Consider the following 22,179-nt stretch of genomic DNA (forward strand, 5'->3'; position numbering starts at 1 on the left):
AATCTTTCAGTTATACGTAGCTTTTCACAACTCACTGCGTTAGAGTATCTATTACGTAGTTATGCATTTTATTTTATGCATACAAACCTTATCACTTTAAAACTTCTTTCTCGCATCAGACTTTAGCAAGATCATCGTTTTTGAGTTAGTATTGTAACAAACATATTTAAGTGTAATTGAACTATTTTATTCATGTCATGAATTGTAACCGAACTATTTTATTTAAACGCCATCTCGTGGCGATATGAAAAAACGTCAGTCGACCTCCAGCCGCCATGATGGTAGCTTACCATGTTATGTTATTCTCAATGTTTGATGTTCCATTTGGTATATGTTTCATTTTTATATATATTTCTTTTGTTTGTAACCGTTCCTGTGTGCTCTGTTAATAAATCTTTTTAAAGCTAGCCGGCATTAGTGTCTATTGAGGAACGGCTACATCACATTGGCGCCCAACTAAATTTGAATCCAAAATGGCGCAACAAAATGTTTAGAATTTCTGTTTGGCTTTAACAAGCTCTTACTCCCGAATTTAACTTTTAGTTGCTGGAGATCGGCTCAGTTTCTTTTCAGGTGTGGACTACTGGTCAAATATTCTGGAAACGAATTCTGTAATTAAAATTGTCATACCGTGCTGCTAGCACATCGAATCATCAACTGGACAATTTCAACGGAAAAGATAAGTTTCGTTTACATTATCGTTTAATCTGAGTTTAAAGTTCTTTTAAACTGATTATTTACTCGTATTATAAGCTGCTTCTTAAATCAAATGTAAATTCTTTACTGAAATCTCATTTATTGATACTACATAAGAGTATTAAACGAAAGCAAACGGCTTTCTGTTAACCAAACGTTATTTCTTGAATTGTAATTTGTTATTTTAAAATGTTAATGCGCATAGTAAATTAATTTGTGGATAATATTGTTTCACTGAATACATGTTTTGATGTTAAAGTTTGAATATATTCATGGACGTTGTTCATTAGAATTTATTAGTTTCGATTCTGACATACAGCAGCAGATGTTTTCCCCCCGTGGAACTGTTTAGACTAGCGATGATTTATGATGTGTTTACGTCAAATCTTTTATTATTTTTATTTCCTTTGAGTGCTGTTGTTCCTTATTAAATGTTTTATTCTACATAAAATAAAATATTGTACTTGTTGATTTATCTTTCGACGAACATTTTGAGAAAATGATTATAATATACTACTTCAGGTAAATATAATTGTTTTCAATTTAATGAATGCATGTCTTAAAAAATATTTCTTGAAGCGAAAGAAAATATATATGAATAAAATCGAATGACTATTTAAATAAAGTAAAAGAGTTACTAAGTGTGTATTGCTTAATCAGCTTAATATTTTGTTAAGATTAAGATTTCGAAGAATTCGGCTTGAATATAAAAGCTTATGGTAAGACATTTATGTATGTTTTTTATGTTTTGCTAAGTAGTAAACAATTTTTGAGCAATTTATTATATATTATTTTCTTGATACAAGTTGAATTTATGAGGGCATTTTATGATATTTTTACGACTTCGAAATAATAAACTTTGTGAGTGTTATTGTTTACATTTATAAATACTGTTTAATAGTGGTATATAAATGTACGAGTAACATTGTTTACATTCATACATGCTGTTTAATAGGGGTATATACATTTTACTTAAAGGTATAATTATTAATTCTAAAATACTGTATTGTGAATAAAATCGAAATAACAACAAATCCAACTGCATCTTTTCCCTCCCCCCTGACCTCTCATATAATTATGGCTTACCTTGCCAAAGCACGAAAAGAGGATTTAAAAACTCTCGCTGCAGAACTGGGTTTCACTGTAAACGACACTATGCGAGTAATAGATCTTAAAGATCTTATTGTCAATTCTGACACTTATGATGAGGCTTTTACCAGGAATCTTCTGGAAACTTTAATCGAAACTGGACAACAAAAACAACGTGAAAGCAACGATCTGGAGACACGTCAAAGAAAAGAACAAGAACTTTTATTAGAATTGGAACGTTTAAAATTAAACCTGGCAGCTGCTAGCTCAAACCCTAACTATGCCGCCTTTGCTTCAAATGCAGCTATGGGAACAAATATTCAACACCTAATACCTAAATTTACAGGAACTTCTGACATTGCAACCTACCTGCAAATTTTTGAAAGACAATGTGAGAAAGTTAATATAAAACAAATAGATTACATCACTCATCTCCTACCTCTTCTGCCTATAGACATTTCGCAAATTATTTTAAGAGAACCAAAAGAGAAATTAGAAGATTATTCTTACATCAAGAAGATTCTGCTACAAAGATTCAAATTAAATGCTGAATCATTTCGAATTAAACTTACTACACACCAAAAACACCCTGGGTCTTTATGGAAAGATTTTACTTACGAATTAAACAATTATCTCGAAGAGTGGCTCCATAGTCTCGATGTTACAGACTTTGAATCACTCAAAGACTTGGTCCTGACAGATCAGCTTAAAAGAAGAGTCAGTAGTGACGTTAAGGAACATTTTATTGATACTTGGGGAAAAATAAAGAGTTCATCTGAATTAGTACAGAAATTGGATGATTATGAAGCTGTACGTGTTAAAAATACGAACTATAAAACTGAACTTCCTGGCAGGCGGAACTATTCTTACAAACCGACTAATCCATCCAAACACAAAGTAGAAAATCGAACAGGTGACATACAGGGAACTCATAAAACCTTTTCAAATCGTGTTCAGCAACAAACAGAGGAAAAGCGACCTCCTTTAACATGCTATGGGTGCGGAAAAACTGGTTTTATCAAGTCTAAATGTCCAGACTGTAACCCCCCAAAGACTTCAAATTCATCATATTTTGGCACTATCCAAATCCGATCCTGTTTATCTTCCACTCGGACTGCTGTATTTCCAATTAGTATTGGTGGTGTTTCCGGTACAGCTTTCGCCGACACTGGTGCTAGTCACTCAATTGCAAGTGAATCCCTCTATCATATTCTGCAGAAACAAGATGCAGTATTTGAAAAGACAACACTAGAGGTGTCTTTCGCTGATGGTTTGGTATCTGAAAAAGCGGTACTTCGCACCGAACAAATTATTCTTCTCGAAGGCAGAGAGTTCAAAACTCCGCTCCTTGTGTTGCCTGATGCCAAAAATAACTGGACTCTGTTAGGAATTGACTTTCTTCAAAAAGCTAAAATTGTTTTAAATCTTGCTGAAAATAAGTGGAACTTTTCTGATGAACCTCGAAGAAAATATAGCTTCGTGAAACCTTATCAATCCCAAGTACTGGAAGAAACCCCAGTTGTTGTAAACAACTGCCGACTACGAGAAAATGAAGGACAGCAATTAACTACAGTCCAACGGCTTGCAACTGATGCATTGCTTAACAAATATCACACTGTCTTCAAAGTAGGGAGAGAAGCCCCTAATCAAAAGCCATCTGGCTTACTTCAAACTCCAGTCTATGCTCAACGTTTTGAGACCTTGTCAATTGATCTTTTCGGTCCCCTTCATGAAACACCGTCTGGTGAAAAATGGATTTTTATTGTGCAGGACTGTGCCACGAAGTGGACAGAACTATTTGCTTTAAAGGAAGCCACGGCCAGAGAATGTGGCACTATTCTTTTGGAGGAAGTCACCCTTCGATTTGGGTTAACCAAGAAAATAATAAGTGATAATGGTACCCAGTTTACTAGTGCTGTTATGCGACAACTATGCTATATCTTGAACATTGATCAAAGTCTTACTCCTGTCTATCACCCACAATCTAACCCAGTTGAAAGGAAGAATAGAGATCTGAAACCACGTTTAGCAATACTTGTTGGTAACGACCATCAGTCATGGAAGGATAAGCTGCCATTAATAAGGTTTGCTTTGAATACAGCGAAATGTGATTCAACTGGACATTCTGCTTCTTTTCTTCAATTTGCACGAGAGTTACGAACCTTAGATGATGTAAAGCATGATATAAAAGCCGTAATTGAGAACGATAATTTTGTTCCCGAAATTACTCCATATTTGAAACGTTTTGCAAGAAATGTACAACAGGTACGAGAAAGAGTCGAATTGCATCAAGATAAACAGAAACGTTATGCTGACAGAAAAAGAAGAGAAACACCGAAATTCGTTCCTGGAGATAAAGTTTGGGTCACCCTCCATCCAATCAGCAAAGGTCCACTGAAGAAAACTGCTAAATTCATGCCCAAGAGAGATAGTCCTTATGTGGTAGTGACTACAAGATCTCCAACCACTTATGATATTGCCGATCCTCATGAACCAGACAAAATTCTCGGCAAGTATCATGTTTCAGCCTTGAATCCATATCAAGATCGAAATAAGTTTCAAAACACAGCTCGTGTAACTCCAGTGGTTCCCTTAAAGAAAAGAGGACGCCCGAAACGTGTAATACCACCCGAATCTGCACCTGTTGCACAAGGTGCTGGTGACGCTAAATTTCCTGCTTGTCAAACTGGAGCCCATTCATCTGATTCTCCGCCCGCTGCACAAAGTAGACAAAGGTCAGTTCCTGACTTCTTGCCGAGACGTCTACGAAGTCAGAGGGGGAGGATGTAACAGACCTATTTAAGTGTAATTGAACTATTTTATTCATGTCATGAATTGTAACCGAACTATTTTATTTAAACGCCATCTCGTGGCGATATGAAAAAACATCAGTCGACCTCCAGCCGCCATGATGATAGCTTACCATGTTATGTTATTCTCAATGTTTGATGTTCCATTTGGTATATGTTTCATTTTTATATATATTTCTTTTGTTTGTAACCGTTCCTGTGTGCTCTGTTAATAAATCGTTTTAAAGCTAGCCGGCATTAGTGTCTATTGAGGAACGGCTACATCACAGTATTAGATTTAATAACAATTAGCCCGCATCCTCTCTATTTATTTTGTCAGGTAACTGACATGGCTAGTTAGAAAATTTTCATGAAAATTTATTAAATTTAACATGAGTGTTACGTGAACTCTTATGATTTAATGCCATATTTTAGATGATGTTGTTAATGTGCTGTACCTATGTTGGAAGCTTACGCATTTCAAAGACTTTTCTGCCCTTTTAGAATTTTATGTGCGATTAAGTTGAAGATTTTCCGCACTGCGTTATCTAGTTCATCTTGATTGTGCAGTGATGTTGCCATTGAGGGATATTCGGAGGTTTCAAATGATGGCCACTTAGAGCTTATGCAGTTGGAGTTAATAGGAAGTATTTATTGTTTTTCAATAGACTGCTTACAATAACTTTTACGCTAATGTAATACATTATTTGTTTCTTTTAATTCCTTTTTTTTTACTACATATTTATACAAAATATTCTCAATGCAGCCTCACTCTGAGAATCCCAACGTCATTACAATTTGGAACATTCTCTGACAATAAAATAACAGTTCCTTGCTTCGGCGATCTCTATTAAAACAAACAATAAACATTTCCACTAATTGAAATGACAGCCTACATCATTTCTTCTTAAACTGGCAGAAATCATTAAAAATATTAAAGTTATTTCAGGATTCTTCTTAGTAAAACTTAAAACTTTAAAGTTTAAAATCAATTTTAACTTATGAACACATTGTTATCAAGTGCTGTTTATTCTTCGAGGGTATTTAGTTCAACATTGCTCGAATATGCTTATTAGAGACATTATACTAACATAGCCCTTAGCAGCCATAAGGTTAACATTGTCTGTGTAAACAATCTATGTAATTATATCGATAATTATACATGATATTTTACTTAAAATAAAGCGGACTAATATTAAGGACACTAATAATTAACGAAATGAATTGGCGTAATGTGTATAAGTTTGCAAGAATATCATTTCGAAAGTAAAACAGAACTTCCTTTTTCATCTGCAGAAATTAAAATGACGAAAGAGAAACATACTATCGAGATAACAAAGGAAAGAAAATTCGGGAAGATTTCAATTAAAAGATAGCTAAAAATGTTCTTGCATCATTAATTGATAAAAATCTGAACGAAAGCAATTAAGAAATAATTTCTTGAAAAGCTAAGGATAGAGAGAGATTAGAGTTGGGATAATTACCAAAATCGGAAGATCTTTATAAACATAAAACGCATCCAGGAAATCTTATTTGTTAAGGTAAGATGTTTTTCCAATAATTTTAGTTGCAAAGAATTTAAAAATATGATTTTTTGACCAGCAATGAGGTATAAGAGGATTCGCAACTTTATTTTTTCCGAAAATAAAACTCATACTTTCTAATGCAAAATTTCAAGACCCCCTTTTGTTTGAAAATTGTATATTAAGCCCTACTGGCAAAAAATACTGTAGATACCCCAAGAATTTATATTAAGAATGATGTCTTTAAACATCGAAATGCGAATTTTATTATGATAATAAAAATGACAAGAATATTAATCTTCTGTAAAGTACGTTCAATTTTTATAATTAATTCATGAAAAAAAAAAAGAAATAGCTGCTGAATACTTAAGAGCTTTGACTTCAAAGATTTGTTTTTCAAAAATATTTTTCACTCATTTTTTTCTTTTTTATTTCTCTTCTTTTTTTTTTTTTTTTTTTTTTTTTTTTTTTTTCATTTTGATGCGCATTGAGATGAAAATAGTTTAACTGCTTGGTCAATAAAATAAGATGATGTGTTCATTACAGCCGGTTTTAAATAGTTTAGTTCTTCATGAAGACCTGACTCATGCACGAAAAACCAAACAATAAAATTGAGCCGATTTCTATATAATAGAATAACAGGTGGGATGGAATGTAAACTGATGTTTACGATAATGTGTGTGACCATGGCATCGAGTTAAGAAAGGTTATTTGTGAACAGCAGTATCAGTGGAGTTCATTATTGAAAGAAAAAAAAATTATTTAAATCTTTTTTTATTATTTAGAACACAGAGATAGTATCGCCAACGTTGCGGAACTAAATGAAGAGTATAATATTTTAAATAATTCGGATTCATGATAATCCACACATATTTCAGAAGAAATAGGACTGTGAAAGATTTCCATGGCTAATCATTCAGTCTGGTGATAATATTCATTATATTTAAAAGATAATACTTCCTCTGCTAAACTATTGTGTTATATGAGGCACAAAATGTTTAGGAGTATATGGAAAAAATTCGAGTAATTTAGAAAATAATTTAATATCGTTTTAATTTTAAGCAGTACATTGCCATAGCACTGCATTTAAATTTCACTTAAGGATGAGGAATAGCTGTACATTTCTTATCACGTGTACTTCAAAATTTGTTAACTAAAAAGAAAGCATTTGAATATTAGTAATAAATTTATGAATAAAATAATAGTATGCTATGAAGTAGAAAGGGATGCAATGTAATAATTACATTATACGGTATTTCTTCTGCTTTCTTGGCATGCTTTCGTGGTACAGTGGTTTTGCACGCTGGGCCGGTATTCCAGAGGTCCGTGGTTCGATTCCCGGCGAAGGCGTTTGCTAGCTTGCCTGCTTCCAAAACATCCTAATGTCTTTGCAGGGGCGCCCGAACTAAAAGGGTGGTGGATGATGATTCTCCCCACCCAGGATTTGGCTACTGGGTCCCCTAAAATCTCCAATCACCCTTAAAGGTATTTCTCCCGCCTTGTTGGTATGCCTTCGTTTTGTAATGGTTCTGCACGCTGGGTAGGAATTACAGAGGTCCGTGGTTCGATTCCAGGAGAAGGCGTTTGCTAATTTTTCATCTGCTTCCAAAGAATGTTAATATCTCTACAACATTATTTCTTTATAAGATTAAACATCTTTCTGAATATGAAAAAAGCATATGAATGTGCATAATATGAATGAAAGTCAGTAACAGACTTTCAAAATCATTCTTTCCCAAGAGGAACTGAGAAAGAAATTTAAACAATTAGTATATGGTGAAATGGAAGTGTCGAGTAACGCAAATAAAGCACCCGGATGACAAGGACTGAGTTGCCATGATTTATCATCGTAATAAATTTCTTTAGACTTCGAGTTAAATTTTCTTCAGCGTTAGACTTCAAGTTAACTTCTGTTTCGTATACATTAAAATTAATTTCTGTATGAATTTGATGAGCAAGAAATTCTACAATATAAGTCATTTTATAAGCATATAAATTAATTTTTTGTATCAATTCGATGCACGAGAAATGTTAAAAGAAAAGATAATGTCCTGCAAATTAATAAGAAACTTTATATTTAATTTTTCATTATAAAACATAATTATGTTTTTATAAAAATTAGGAATATACTTATTTTTTAATGATGTTTTAGACTTAAAAGAGTTTTAATAATAAATTTACATACGCAATATACGCTAGTAACATAGCAAAAGTAAATTCTCTTTCAATGAATAAAATTTACTGTCGGAAATCGTAGACACACACTGTCGTGATCATTCGATTTGTAGCTATCTGGTTCTTAATCACTGAATTCTGCCGAATCCAGTGGTTTTGTCATACAGGGTGGCCAAAATGAAACTAGCCCAGGAAATATATATAATTCTGACATTATTAATAAAGACGAGCTTCCAGGGTTTAATAATTCCAGGGATTCCAGGGTTTTCTGTAAAGCCAAGCCCTTTACAGAAAACCCTTTAAACGGCCACCGTTGACATCGATGGAAGGCTCTTCTCGATTTATCAAACTGTGAGATATCAGTAGTATTTCTGCGTGACGGTTGGCAGCAAAGGCTTTTCACGTAGTTTGAAGGACGACATCAATAGCGCTAGCACATGTTTTTAACTTTGTTTCGCATGATCTCAATAAAAAACAAGCATTATTTATTGCTAGCACTCTTTCGTGCTGCATTCAATTGATCACAAAACACATCTGAACTTCTCCAACAACAGGTTGTTATCAAGTATTTGTCCCAATTTCTAATGATCTCTTTGCTATTTAGTGTATGTTTTCACGAAATTCCGAAAACAGATTTCTGGGCCAGTTTTAGTTTGACCACACAATATCTGACATTGGTACTGGAATTAATGTATCAGGTAAAGTATCGCCAACAAGAATGATAAGAACGATTTTCTACATTTGCAATGAGTTCTGGACCACTTAAGAAGATGCAAGCTCTTTGTTAACAATTTTAGTCAACTTTAAGTACCTAAGTTTCGAGCGGGACAGTCTTAAGGGAATAATGGATGTGACTTACTCAAACTTTACCTCATTAAGGCAAGGAAGCTATTTTGGCCTTTTAGCCGGAATTCTGAATCTGAAAGCGGAAGTTCAAGGCCTTTAGAATTCAAAATGTTAAATGCAGTTTGTAAGTATACTATATATTCATCATTAATAGCTAAGTACTCTTTTCACAACACGTTTCCGAATATGAAAAGGTTAGATATTAATATTTTCTAACGTATTCCAATTATTCTTTTTTCAAACGTGAAAAATACTTTAAATTTCCTCTCAGAGGTTTTGTAAAAAATGACGTGACGTGTCCTCCTCGGTTCCCTTGTATCACATGTGATACAAAAGTTTCATAATTTTTTGTGAAGGCTGAGCTGCAAAAACAAATTTGGGACCGTATCACATAAGATACAAAGTGAAATACCTCATATATTTTCCTCGTTTAGTCAACAGATGGCAATACTTGTCCATGATAGCGATTTCTAGTAGCATCTCTGAATCAAAACAAAAGTCTGCACGTCGTCGAAGTAAGTATTTTTTTCTTATTTATATACAAATATTAAACTATTTTTAAAATATACTTTCTCTTTGTATATGTACGTTTTACTAGTTAACAGCAAAAAAAGAAATTTTTACTGATATATTAAAGCATAATGACTTGTGAAATTTGTTTGTATCACTTGTGATACAATGGGACCCAATCACTTATGAACACACTTTTTAAGTCAATTTTGTTTTAATTTTTAGTTACATTTTGGGGGGGGATTTGAAGATTGATAGAAGTATTTCTTGAATTCAAATCTTTAGTTGAAGTGTTTGCATTCCATTTTACCCATTTTTTCCTGATAATTTTTTATTTAATAAGTATTTTTTTAATGAAATATTTGACACCAGATGAAATTTTAGAGCTGATGAATCGCGATGATTCTGATTTGAGTTCACTGTCAGATGAAGATGATTATCAAAGCGATAATGGATGTGAGGTGAATGATGTTGATGAAGTTACATCCTGATCATCTGATGTAACTTTTGACTTTTCTGCTCCAAATCAATGGGAATACATACAGATAAGTTCAATCCAGTTTCATTTGATTTTCAGGAGAAATACTATGACAGAATTAGAGGAACCGAAGAAGAACATTCTGGACTATTTTGCGTTTAGACTCAGTACTGAAGAAGCCATCTCCCACTCCTTCGCTAGCCGAAGATGAAAATGATGAACCCCCTCCAAAACGCAGAGTTACAACTTGCATTCCACATCAAGCAGCTCGTAACAATGAAGCTAGGCACATGCCTGAAATGGCTGGGGATAGAACTCATCGAACTAGGTGCAGGAATGAGAACTGCTCGGCCTTAAAAAATGTACAATGTACAGACTGCAAGGTTTTTCTATGCTTTATAACTAGTAGAAATTGTTTCAAGGCATTTCACGAATATAAATAATAATAATATGTACCTACAACTCCAATAAAACTTAATTTTCGTGTTGAATTTATGAATTGTATGTATTGTGTGATTAAAGACTAAGATTAAATTAATTACTTCAATCTTGCTTAATACTTAAGAAAATTCTGATTGTAGTGCCTTGTTCCTGATGTATCACATGTGATACATCCCCCCTAGCTTTCATTAACTAAAAAAAATTTTTTTATTGCACTTTTCTACATCAAAGTGATCGAAACAACTATTTAAATACCTCTTACAAAATATCAAGCTTTTATTTTTGTCTCGGGTCTGAGGAGGTTAATGGGGTAGTATTTACGAAGTGTTTGCTGTCAATTTAGAAAAAAAAAATCATTCGTCAAATTTGGAGATAAATTTTGATAACATAGTGACTATATATTGAAATTTCCCATTGATATCATAAACGGATGACTGTATGTTAGAAATGCTATTTAAACAAATCAAGACTGTTGAAAATCAAAATTTAAATGCAACATTCTCTGTTTCATTACATTAAATTAGCATTTCTAAGACACAATAACACGCCGAATAAATACTGATTCAGAAGTCAAACAACAAAAATCAGCGTTAATTCACAAAATTTTCACAGGACTAGTTTCGATGGTTTTACCGAACCATCATCTTCAGCTGCAAAACCGCAAATGAACAAGATAGGAAATAATGTTTAGATAAGTTAAGAAAGCCTGGACAAGAATAAGCAAGTGGCGCCATCTGTTGGCGAAACCAGAACTAAAACATAATTTCTCTAAAAGCCGAAGGCAAATTTGGATTGGAATTAGGATCGTTAACTAGAACAGAAAGATTTTTATGAATGTGAAATGCCTCTAGAAAATCCAGTTCTCCAATGGAAGATTTTTTTTGAATAATTTTGGCAGCAGAAAAATTGAAAGTGTGATTTTCGGACCAACAATGTTGAGCAACAGAAGACTTCTGTGTTTCCTTTTTTCTAACATATGCCTCATGTTCCTTGACGCGAAATTTTAAGGCTCTCTTAGTTTGGCCAATGTAAATTAAACCGCACTGGCAAGGAATCCTATAAATACCCCAGGAATTCATATCCGGAATGGGGTCCTTGAGTATAGAAGTTGAAATTTTATTGATGGGAGAGTAAACAACCCGAAAGTTAAATTTCTGCAAAATATGTCCAACTTTATAGCTAATTGATGGGAAGAAGGGAATGACAACAGAATTTTTATAATCTCCTAAAATAAGAGTGTGGCTTTTAGTGTGTTGAGATGAGAATTTTTTAACTGCTTGATTAATAATGTTGGGTGAAAAGCCCCTGTCAATAGCTATTGCTTTTAAATAATTTAGTTCTTCATCAAGGGCTAGTTTGGAGGAGCAAACTTAAAGAGCACGGAAAACATAGGAATAAAATGAAGCTAACTTTTGTTTAGTCGGATGACATGATTTAAAGTGTGGTGGAAGGCAAACCGATGAAGGTTTAGGGTAAACTGTAGTACTGAAGTTGGATGTGTTACGTGTGACCAGAATGTCGAGAAACGGAAGAGAATTGCAAGTCTCAAGTTCAAAAGTGAACTGAATAGCAGGATCAATAGAATTCATTGTTGAAAGAACTTTATTTAAATCATCTTTTAATAAAGTAAACAGTATTAAAAGTATCGTCTACGTAGCGGAACCATGCCGGGAAGTTTAAAGTTTCAAACAATTTTGATTCATAATAATGCATGTAGATATCAGCCAGGATGGGACTGAGGGGGCTTCCCATGGCTAATCCCTCAGTTTGCTTGTAATATTTATTTTGGAAAACAAAATGTGTTTGTTTCAAACAGAGTTGGGTGAGAGAAATTAGCTCATCAATTTCGATGCAAGAGAAATGAAATTCGCGAAGTCTGGTTTCTAGACACCTTAATGCACCCTTCACTGGGACATTGATGAATAATGATTTTACATCAAAAGAAACCATGAGTAAATTACTAGGAGAAATGTTTTTAACCTTTTTTACAAACTCTATTGAATTTTTTATGGTGTAAATGTTATTGTCTAATAGAGTGGAAAATCTAGAAACTAAATATTTAGCTAATGGATACGAGGCACTACCTAAATTTGATACAATAGGTGATAAGGGATACACGTCAACAATTGTCCAAAATTGAACATGAACTCTATAAGCTTCATCTGGAACTCGCTAAAACATATCCAAAATTCACTGCCCTTGAACAAAAGTCTTGGTCTAGAATGGAGAATGCAGTTAACCGTCATAAAAACACCCTTGCAGTTAAATTCGAAAAACTTCTTTTACAGTCTTCCAGTTCAAGTAGTTCAAAAAATCTTCCCATTGTAAACATCAAGCCAATAGTTAATATTTCTAATGTTAGTCTTTCAGAAGAACAAGAGAGAATTCTAAAATATAATTTTAACTTCTCACAAACCTGTAAACCCTCGATTCCAAAGATTTTGGCTCCTATCGAAAAAGCTTTCAAGTTCAGTAAAGTTTCAGATTCACAGAAAGAAATGATTAGGCATCTTATCGCTCATAATGTGAAATTCAATAATAAACCTTTGAAACCAAATCTAACTGCGAGAGAAAGAGCTACAATGCGCGAGATTTATTCTAACCCGGATATTGTCATTTCAAAGGCCGACAAAGGTGGCCAGATAGTCGTCATGGATAAGAACACTTACATCGATGGTGTCACTAAACTCTTAAACGAAGGACCCTATAATCCGATCCCTAAAGATCCTTCACCTTCGGACTTATCCAAAATAAAAACTGCGATCAAATCTTCGCAAATCATTTCAAGCAACTTAAAACATTCGCTTATCCCATCTGTTGCGAATTGTGCCAGATTATATGCTCTTCCCAAAATTCATAAAAGTGGTATTCCTTTCCGCCCTATTGTATCAAATTTAGGTACTGCCTCGTATCCATTAGCTAAATATTTAGTTTCTAGATTTTCCACTCTATTAGACAATAACATTTACACCATAAAAAATTCAATAGAGTTTGTAAAAAAGGTTAAAAACATTTCTCCTAGTAATTTACTCATGGTTTCTTTTGATGTAAAATCATTATTCACCAATGTCCCAGTGGAGGGTGCATTAAGATGTCTAGAAACCAGACTTCGCGAATTTCATTTCTCTTGCATCAAAATTGATGAGCTAATTTCTCTCACTCAACTCTGTTTGAAACAAACACATTTTGTTTTCCAAAATAAATATTACAAGCAAACTGAGGGATTAGCCATGGGAAGCCCCCTCAGTCCCATCGTGGCTGATATCTACATGCATTATTATGAATCAAAATTGTTTGAAACTTTAAACTTCCCGGCATGGTTCCGCTACATAGACGATACTTTTACCCTGTTTGAAGGTAATAAAGATGATTTAAATAGAGTTCTTTCAACAATGAATTCTATTGATCCTGCTATTCAGTTCACTTTTGAACTTGAGACTTGCAATTCTCTTCCGTTTCTCGACATTCTGGTCACACGTAACACATCCAACTTCAGTACTACAGTTTACCGTAAACGTTCATCGGTTTGCCTTCCACCACACTTTAAATCATGTCATCCGACTAAACAAAAGTTAGCTTCATTTTATTCCTATGTTTTCCGTGCTCTTCAAGTTTGCTCCTCCAAACTAGCCCTTGATGAAGAACTAAATTATTTAAAAGCAATAGCTATTGACAGGGGCTTTTCACCCAACATTATTAATCAAGCAGTTAAAAAATTCTCATCTCAACACACTAAAAGCCACACTCTTATTTTAGGAGATTATAAAAATTCTGTTGTCATTCCCTTCTTCCCATCAATTAGCTATAAAGTTGCACATATTTTGCAGAAATTTAATTTTCGGGTTGTTTACTCTCCCATCAATAAAATTCCAACTTCTATACTCAAGGACCCCATTCCGGATATGAATTCCTGGGGTATTTATAGGATTCCTTGCCAGTGCGGTTTAATTTACATTGGCCAAACTAAGAGAGCCTTAAAATTTCGCGTCAAGGAACATGAGGCATATGTTAGAAAAAAGGAAACACAGAAGTCTTTTGTTGCTCAACATTGTTGGTCCGAAAATCACACTTTCAATTTTTCTGCTGCCAAAATTATTCAAAAAACATCTTCCATTGGAGAACTGGATTTTCTAGAGGCATTTCACATTCAAAAAAATCTTTCTGTTCTAGTTAACGATCCTAATTCCAATCCAAATTTGCCTTCGGCTTTTAGAGAAATTATGTTTTAGTTCTGGTTTCGCCAACAGATGGCCCCACTTGCTTATTCTTGTCCAGGCTTTCTTATCTTATCTAAACATTATTTCCTATCTTGTTCATTTGCGGTTTTGCAGCTGAAGATGATGGTTCGGTAAAACCATCGAAACTAGTCCTGTGAAAATTTTGTGAATTAACGCTGATTTTTGTTGTTTGACTTCTGAATTAGCATTTCTAAATCAGTAGTTCCACTGACTAGGCCTCTCCTTGTGATCTATCACACTATACGTCACCCTTTGACACTATAAATGAAAATTTCAGAATTTGGAAATTATACATGGCAATCATCCTTCCTCTTGAAATTCTTCATCCTTCCTCTAGAAACTGATTTATTTTATAACCGGTGTACTTTACATACCACTTTAGTGTTAGCAGCAGAAGAGTACATTAAAGCACTTTTATATCGTAAATGTGAGAACTACGAGTAATATTTATTTAAATTTTAGTTAATAAGATAAAGATTATTCAAACTGTAATAGCCTTGAATTGATAAAAGTAAACACAATTTTTCTCCTGTTAATTTAATTTCTTAATAACGATATATACTCAAATGAGTTTTAATTAATTGTTTTAAACATACGTATACTAACAGTAACATATACTAAAAATTGCTTTCGAATATGATAAATATCAGGTAGTCCGCAGAACATTCTAATTTACAAAAGTGGTCTCCACTAGAAGAAAGATTGAGAAACTTGCACTAAACTATGGAAAGTCTTTGAAATACTTAATGTTTATTACTATGTCCATGAAAATAATTATTTTGAAATTATTATTAGTGAATTTGTTGCTAAATTGCTGAATAAAGAATGAATTAAAAACTGAATAAAATATTTTAAAGTATATAAATATAACCACTCTATGAAGTTCTATCAACTAAATAAAATATCAAAAAATATTCGAATTACAATTAAATCTAAAACAAGAATTTCAATACAGTAAATAGGTTTCAATATGTTATACAGTAAGTATGTACAATGCCACAAAAAACTTTAGCTTTAAAATCGTCAAGTAAGTTTCAGATTTTAAGTGTAAATGCAGATATGAATTTTTTAAGTAATTTAATAAATGTAATTTTATTTGAATTTTTTGGCAAATTTATATTGAAGTAAAATCTTGCAGCATGATAAAAGTTTTAAAGAAAACGAGAAACTCATTCAACTGTCCTTTAAATTTTTAAAATGCACTTCACGAATTTAAAATGAATATGGGTATTGTAAACTGGATCTTAAATTTCATCGTAAATGCAATTTCGTTTGAAACATGTACACACAGCGAAAGGGAGAATAATTATATTAAAAATTTTCAGATTTTTATACGAAAGCTTGCTTTTTTGGGAACTATCCACTACCGTTAAGCTGAATATCTATGACAGAATGGTGGAAGAGAAAGAGAATTCTGGGAATATTTTGCTCTGAAGCATGCCGAAAAAAAGTTGGCACGGAAGGCTGTTTGAAATAAACTGTCGTTTCCGCCCGCTATAGATCTTTCTCCAGAATCTTTTCAACTTGTTTTCTGTTTACTTTACTGTCCCTATTTTCCTTTATTTCTTTCTTATCTTTTTCTTTATTTCATTGTATATTTTCCTTCTTTTTTTGCTTGACATGTTAGGGGGGATATGAGTGCTCTCGGATTAAAGCTAGATCTTTCTCGCTATCCGTTCTGTCTACAAAATGGTGTATTGGAAATTCGAATGCGGATTCTTCCTCGGAAACTTTATGACAGATGATTCTTTCCGAATATTACATTTATATAGATCTAAGAGAATAGGTTGTCTCGAGGATAGGTACAGTTAGGGATTTTCCATAGGATTATGGGTAATAAATCAGTATGTGTTCTGCTGAATGAAAATTTTGGTTATTTTTCAGGAATCATCTATTTAGTTTTGAGTAAAAGGCAATTTGTCATGGATTGAAAGGGGAAATTATTTAAGTTTTACTTCTTCAATCGTAGGTAATCTGGGCAAAAATGGTTTGATAATAGGTTTTGTCAGAAAGTTTGTCGATTGCTTTCAGCTTATTAATAAATTTCATCTCTATTTCTATTCTTATCACAAAATACGTTTGTTTTTTGTGTACGTTATATACGATTATTAGTTCTGCATTATATTCGAATATATATTGAATTAAAAGAATACAAGTTCGTAGAAAATCCATTGTTTTTCAAATGCCCTCAACAGACAGTAAAGTCATGGATATACATTTAGATATTGGTGTATTTATAGTAATCATATGGGACTAGAACTTTCATTCCTTCGCAACTTTATTTCTTCTGCATTACAATTACAACAAATAAAATCATGCGAATTTTAATTTCTCTGTTTGTTACACATTTAGGGTATAATTAGGAATTTTCTTTCTATAAATATTTTCGATATATTTTAAGGTTTCAATTAGGTTTTACACTGTACAGAATCAAAACAAAAATATTGGAAAAGAAAGATTATACATTAAATATCGTTGTGCAAACTAAATTGTTTGAGCTACGCAAATGTTTAAAAAGAAGTAGCAGATGACTTCAAATCCTTTCTTTGGGGTTTCGTACAGTAAAAAATATGTCAAATCACCCTTAATATGCAAAAAATTATGAACATTTGCTATGCTACTTTTACTACTTTTTTTTAAGTGGAACTATATCAGAGCTGTATAAAAATTAATAGTAAATATGGTAGAAAACGTACTATAGTTGTATTTAATATTCGCGCTATAGTTTTTACAACTATGGAACACACTTTTGCAGTAGTTCACACCGTAATTACTTGTATTGTAATAGACGTGACAAGCACACATTATCTTCGATAAATACATGGAGGAAAATAAACATCCTTTCAATTTAAAACAGAAATAAAAAGGGCAAAGATGATTAAACTTATGATATTATTTTACCATTTTTATATAGAACAATATTTACTGTTTTGTTAACACTTTCTTTTATAGATAATATCAGCTAAATGCTTGCCTTCACGAGCTACGCATTTCGTAACCCATAACTAAAAATTCTGCGCTGAGCATTTAATCATTATACTCGATGTAGTCTCGATTTTAATGCAAATAACACCTATTAGTTCCCCAAACATCTGCGGTTGAATGTACGAAAAATTACCGTTAGGTTGAACATCACTGGCACTTTGCTGACAAGCTAACAAAAACATATAATAAATTAGGACATATTTTGTAATTAAAGTAAAATGTAATGCCATCAATGCCCTTCAGATACCAAGGACGTTAAGATAATTTAGTAATGACCGCTTTTTGGGGGGTTTGAACAGCAATTATCCGAGTTGTTGAATTATCCACGCATTTTCAAGGTCAAACTTCAAATCGAAATCATTAAGGAAATACCTGTGGTAATGGATATGAATAATGCAAACGAAATCATCTAAATGCGGTTAGAAGTTATTTAAAATTTGTTGAAAATGAGCATCTAAAGTTAGTAAATTATCGTCATGTTATAATGACTTTGCCGGCCCAAGACATTTTAAGTTTTTAAATGTTTATGAGAATTAGTGTGGTTAGTGATTTATTGTGGTTGGAAACGCAGAAAGACGTTGACGGAATTCCTGACGATGCTACAGTAATTTTTTTTTAAACGGGGCTACATATGTGAGGCCATATTCTTCAGATAAAGATATATTACACATATTTCTTTAATTATCACAAATATATTTCTGATTTTTTAAATGTATTACATATTTTAAACGGATTGAAAGCTGTATATGTAATAATGTACTGTGTGATCAGTGAGATTGCACGAAATTTAGTTTGTAAATATATTGCATTATTTAATCATTATCTGAAATCTGTATGTCAAAATTAGGATATGCTACAATAAGTCTTTACCAATAAGTCAATAATCAGCATTTTATTGCAAACATTTTAACGCACAGTTTCTTTATTTCATAACTACAACTACTGCAGCAAATATGTAAATTATGAATATCGCAAGGTTTTCGTTTATTACAAGAGTATTGCCTTTAACCATACGGGAATAATGTGTTCCTTGAAAAATACTCATAGTAACAAAACGATGGTCTTTCAGATCCCAAAGTCTCTCTTCATGAATAAATGCATTTCCTTAAAACTTTGCTATCATCCATGATTAAATGTTCAATTTCACAGAAGAAATTTTTAAAAATAAGTGAAAGCTGAAAATGTTTATACATTTTAAAAAATTCAACTGTCCTTTAAATTTTACAAAGCATTTCCGTATTCTCTATTTGCTTATTGAATGAATAAAGACTGTTATGTGATTTTGGTTTTGATTGCATACAAATGTTCAATAATATACATTTTCCTTATGTACTCTATTTATTGCACTTTTAGTTCTTCATTTTATGCAAACTTTTTTTCATAAAACGATTTTTATACTTATTTTATATTTACATTTATTCACTGCGATATGTAAAAAGATTTTTGAAGTTCATTTTAAAATCAAAGCACAACTAACGTATTACTATGAAAATGTTAATATTTCGCTCTCACTTTTATGTAATTTTTCTTAAGTATAACATTCATTTGGATATTCAAGACTGTAAGAGGCACCGCGTTTAATAACCTTCCAGAAACAATGTAGCAAGAAAGTCTCGTATTTTTATGCGGATATTTGATTTATGTTTGCATGAGTATATTTTGCTATTTTAGAAAAAAAAAAGTCATTAAAGCGGTATTTCAAACTTTTACGGATATTTATAGATAGGTAAGAAACTAATGTTGGTCTTTTTAGTGTGAAATAAAACTTGTTTTTTCTATACAAAAATAAACTTTATTCAGGCAGATATCCTCCTTTCTGTTCGACGATCTTTTATCTTTTGCCAACGTTTTGTTAATTTTATGGTTCGTGCTTATTGAATTTCAGGTTTTTATCAACAAAAAAACTCAACGAAGTGCGATTTGAAATCCTTATTTTTACTGGAATTGTTTTTATTAAGAAATTTTATAAACTTCGAAATAAATGATAATCCAGTGGTGCAAGGTCGGGACCATACGACGGATGCGACATCACGTCCCATTCAAGCGCTAAAATTTCGTACGTGTTATTAAATATGTGTAAGGACTCGCACTGTTGTGGTGGAACACGATTCCTTTGCGATTTGCCAATACTGGTCTTTTTTTTTTTTTTTTGATTGCTTCCTTTAGTTTGATAAGTTGTTGGCACTAAACATCTGAGTAGATAGTTTGGTTGCTTGGGAGCAGTTCTTCACAACACTTTTGTAATCCCACCAAACTAACAGCATAATCGTTTTCTGATGTAATTTAGGTTTCGGTATGATTTGTGTTGATTGATCATTACTGGATCATGATCTTTTTCTATTAATCTTATTGGAGCAGCTCTATTTTTCATCATAAGTCCTAATTTGTTTCAAAAAAGGTTCGAATACATAATGAAATGCGTATCTCAAATATTAATTTTTTGTCATAAGTGAATTTCTTTCTATTCATACGAAACCTAAATTTTGAGCTTTGCAACAAGTCCAAGGTATCTTATGTGATTTGCAATTGTTGTGCGTGAAACAATTAACCGTTTCGCAAGCTCTTTCACAATTATATGATGATTTGGTTCAATTATGGTTTTACTTTCGTCATTTTCACCTTCAGAAGGTCGGCCCGAATGCTGACCATCTTTAGGTCAAAAATTTCCAGAATTTAACTTTTAAACCAATTCTGATATATGCCTTTGTTTAAGCAATTGCCACCTCGCACACATATTTGTGAGCCTTATTCACGTTTTTACCTTTATGAAACTAAAAAAGTAAAATATGTCAAAAATGCTTATGTTTGCATACTATGTTAAAACTGACTGTAAACGCTATCTATTTGTGCAAAACCAAAATTACTTTCTTGCCTACTAAATATTATCTTACATTATTAGACTTTTTATTAGTCATGCAACCTAAAAAATGTTGCTTTTCTATGAGAAAATCTATACTTCTTTTCCGGGCTTGCTTAAAGAAAGCCAGATTTCAAAACTTTCTCATAAAATGATAAATCATAAAAACTTTCAATTATTTTAATTTACAATTAATATAACTAATCCGTTTAGTTGTATTTGCTCAGAATTTAGAAGCTGGGGCTCAGAAACATTCAGAAATATCTAGCGAAGAAATGGATAGGTGATAGTAATTCGTAGTTTAGTGGCATTCCGCGCAAAACCACATCTGTCTGATTATCTTTGGATAAACTGGAGCAGTAACTTGGATTATTAATTGCTTTTCACTTTTTTTTTTAAATTTCAAATTATTGAGCTGCACAAATATACATTTTATATTATGTATATGTTAAGGTGTTATTATGTTACATGTTAAGTATTTTGTATTACGTATATGTTAAGGTGTAAAGTATGATGATACATTTAAAATGTCAACATAACCCTAAAACACAATTAATTTTAAAGCTGAATAGATTTATAACTGACTGGTTTATAACAGTCAGATTTTGTATACTTATTTTAATATCTTTTATGATGTAAGAGAATTTTTGCGGAAGGGGCAAGAACTGTAACATGTTTCTAAAATAAATTTACAAACTATTATCGGTTCGGTGTGAATTCAATCCCTTACGAATCTGTACGCAAGCAACAATACTGTAATATATACAGAAAGCAGTCTGATCTTTCCTTAATATGCTTCACAAATTGTGTAACACATGGACTGTATTCCTTCACTTTTATTTCATTACACTAATTATAAATAAGATGTCAGCGATGCGAAATAATTGATACAAAATAAGCGAGCCATTCTACATGGCTGTCACAAACACAATTCTATCAATCAATTATCTTGTTGCCAGTTCAAAAGTTCAAAACTAAAGGAAGAAAAACAAAAGAGATTTACGCTGTTTGCAACAGTAAAATGAAGCAAACGATACTCACATAAACATCCTGGCCCTCGTTGAAATCCCAGGGGATTTCAACAGTTGAAGCATTTTGAATCTTCTTAGTCTGTAATAAAAGATAAACATAAGAAAAATAATACAAAATATTATATGCGAAGCAGTTCATAGTTTTTATTCTGAATAGGAAGAGGAGACAATTTCACGACTGGTCGTTTTATGACACCATGACCAGTTTTAATACTAACAACTCTGACTCTATGATCTGAGCCCGGATGAACAGCAATTATTCTCCCTAACCTCCATTTAAAGGGCGGAAGATTGTCTTCTATGATGAGGACTAAGTCATTGACTTCTAAATTGGTTTGACTTTTTTGCCATTTAGGTCTTTGTTGAAGCTGAGACAGGTATTCTCGACTCCATCTTTTCCAGAAGTGCTGAAAAATAAACTGTTTCACATGCCATCTGTCAAGGTGATCGAATGAACTATAATTTAGGTCTGGTTCAGGTATGGCAGTTAAAGACGTTCCTATTAGGAAATGACCAGGTGT

Source organism: Stegodyphus dumicola, chromosome 6 (assembly GCF_044657685.1).
Source record: "Stegodyphus dumicola isolate Sdum_Otavi_A_Nest chromosome 6, ASM4465768v1".
NCBI classification, from domain to species: Eukaryota; Metazoa; Arthropoda; class Arachnida; order Araneae; family Eresidae; genus Stegodyphus; species Stegodyphus dumicola.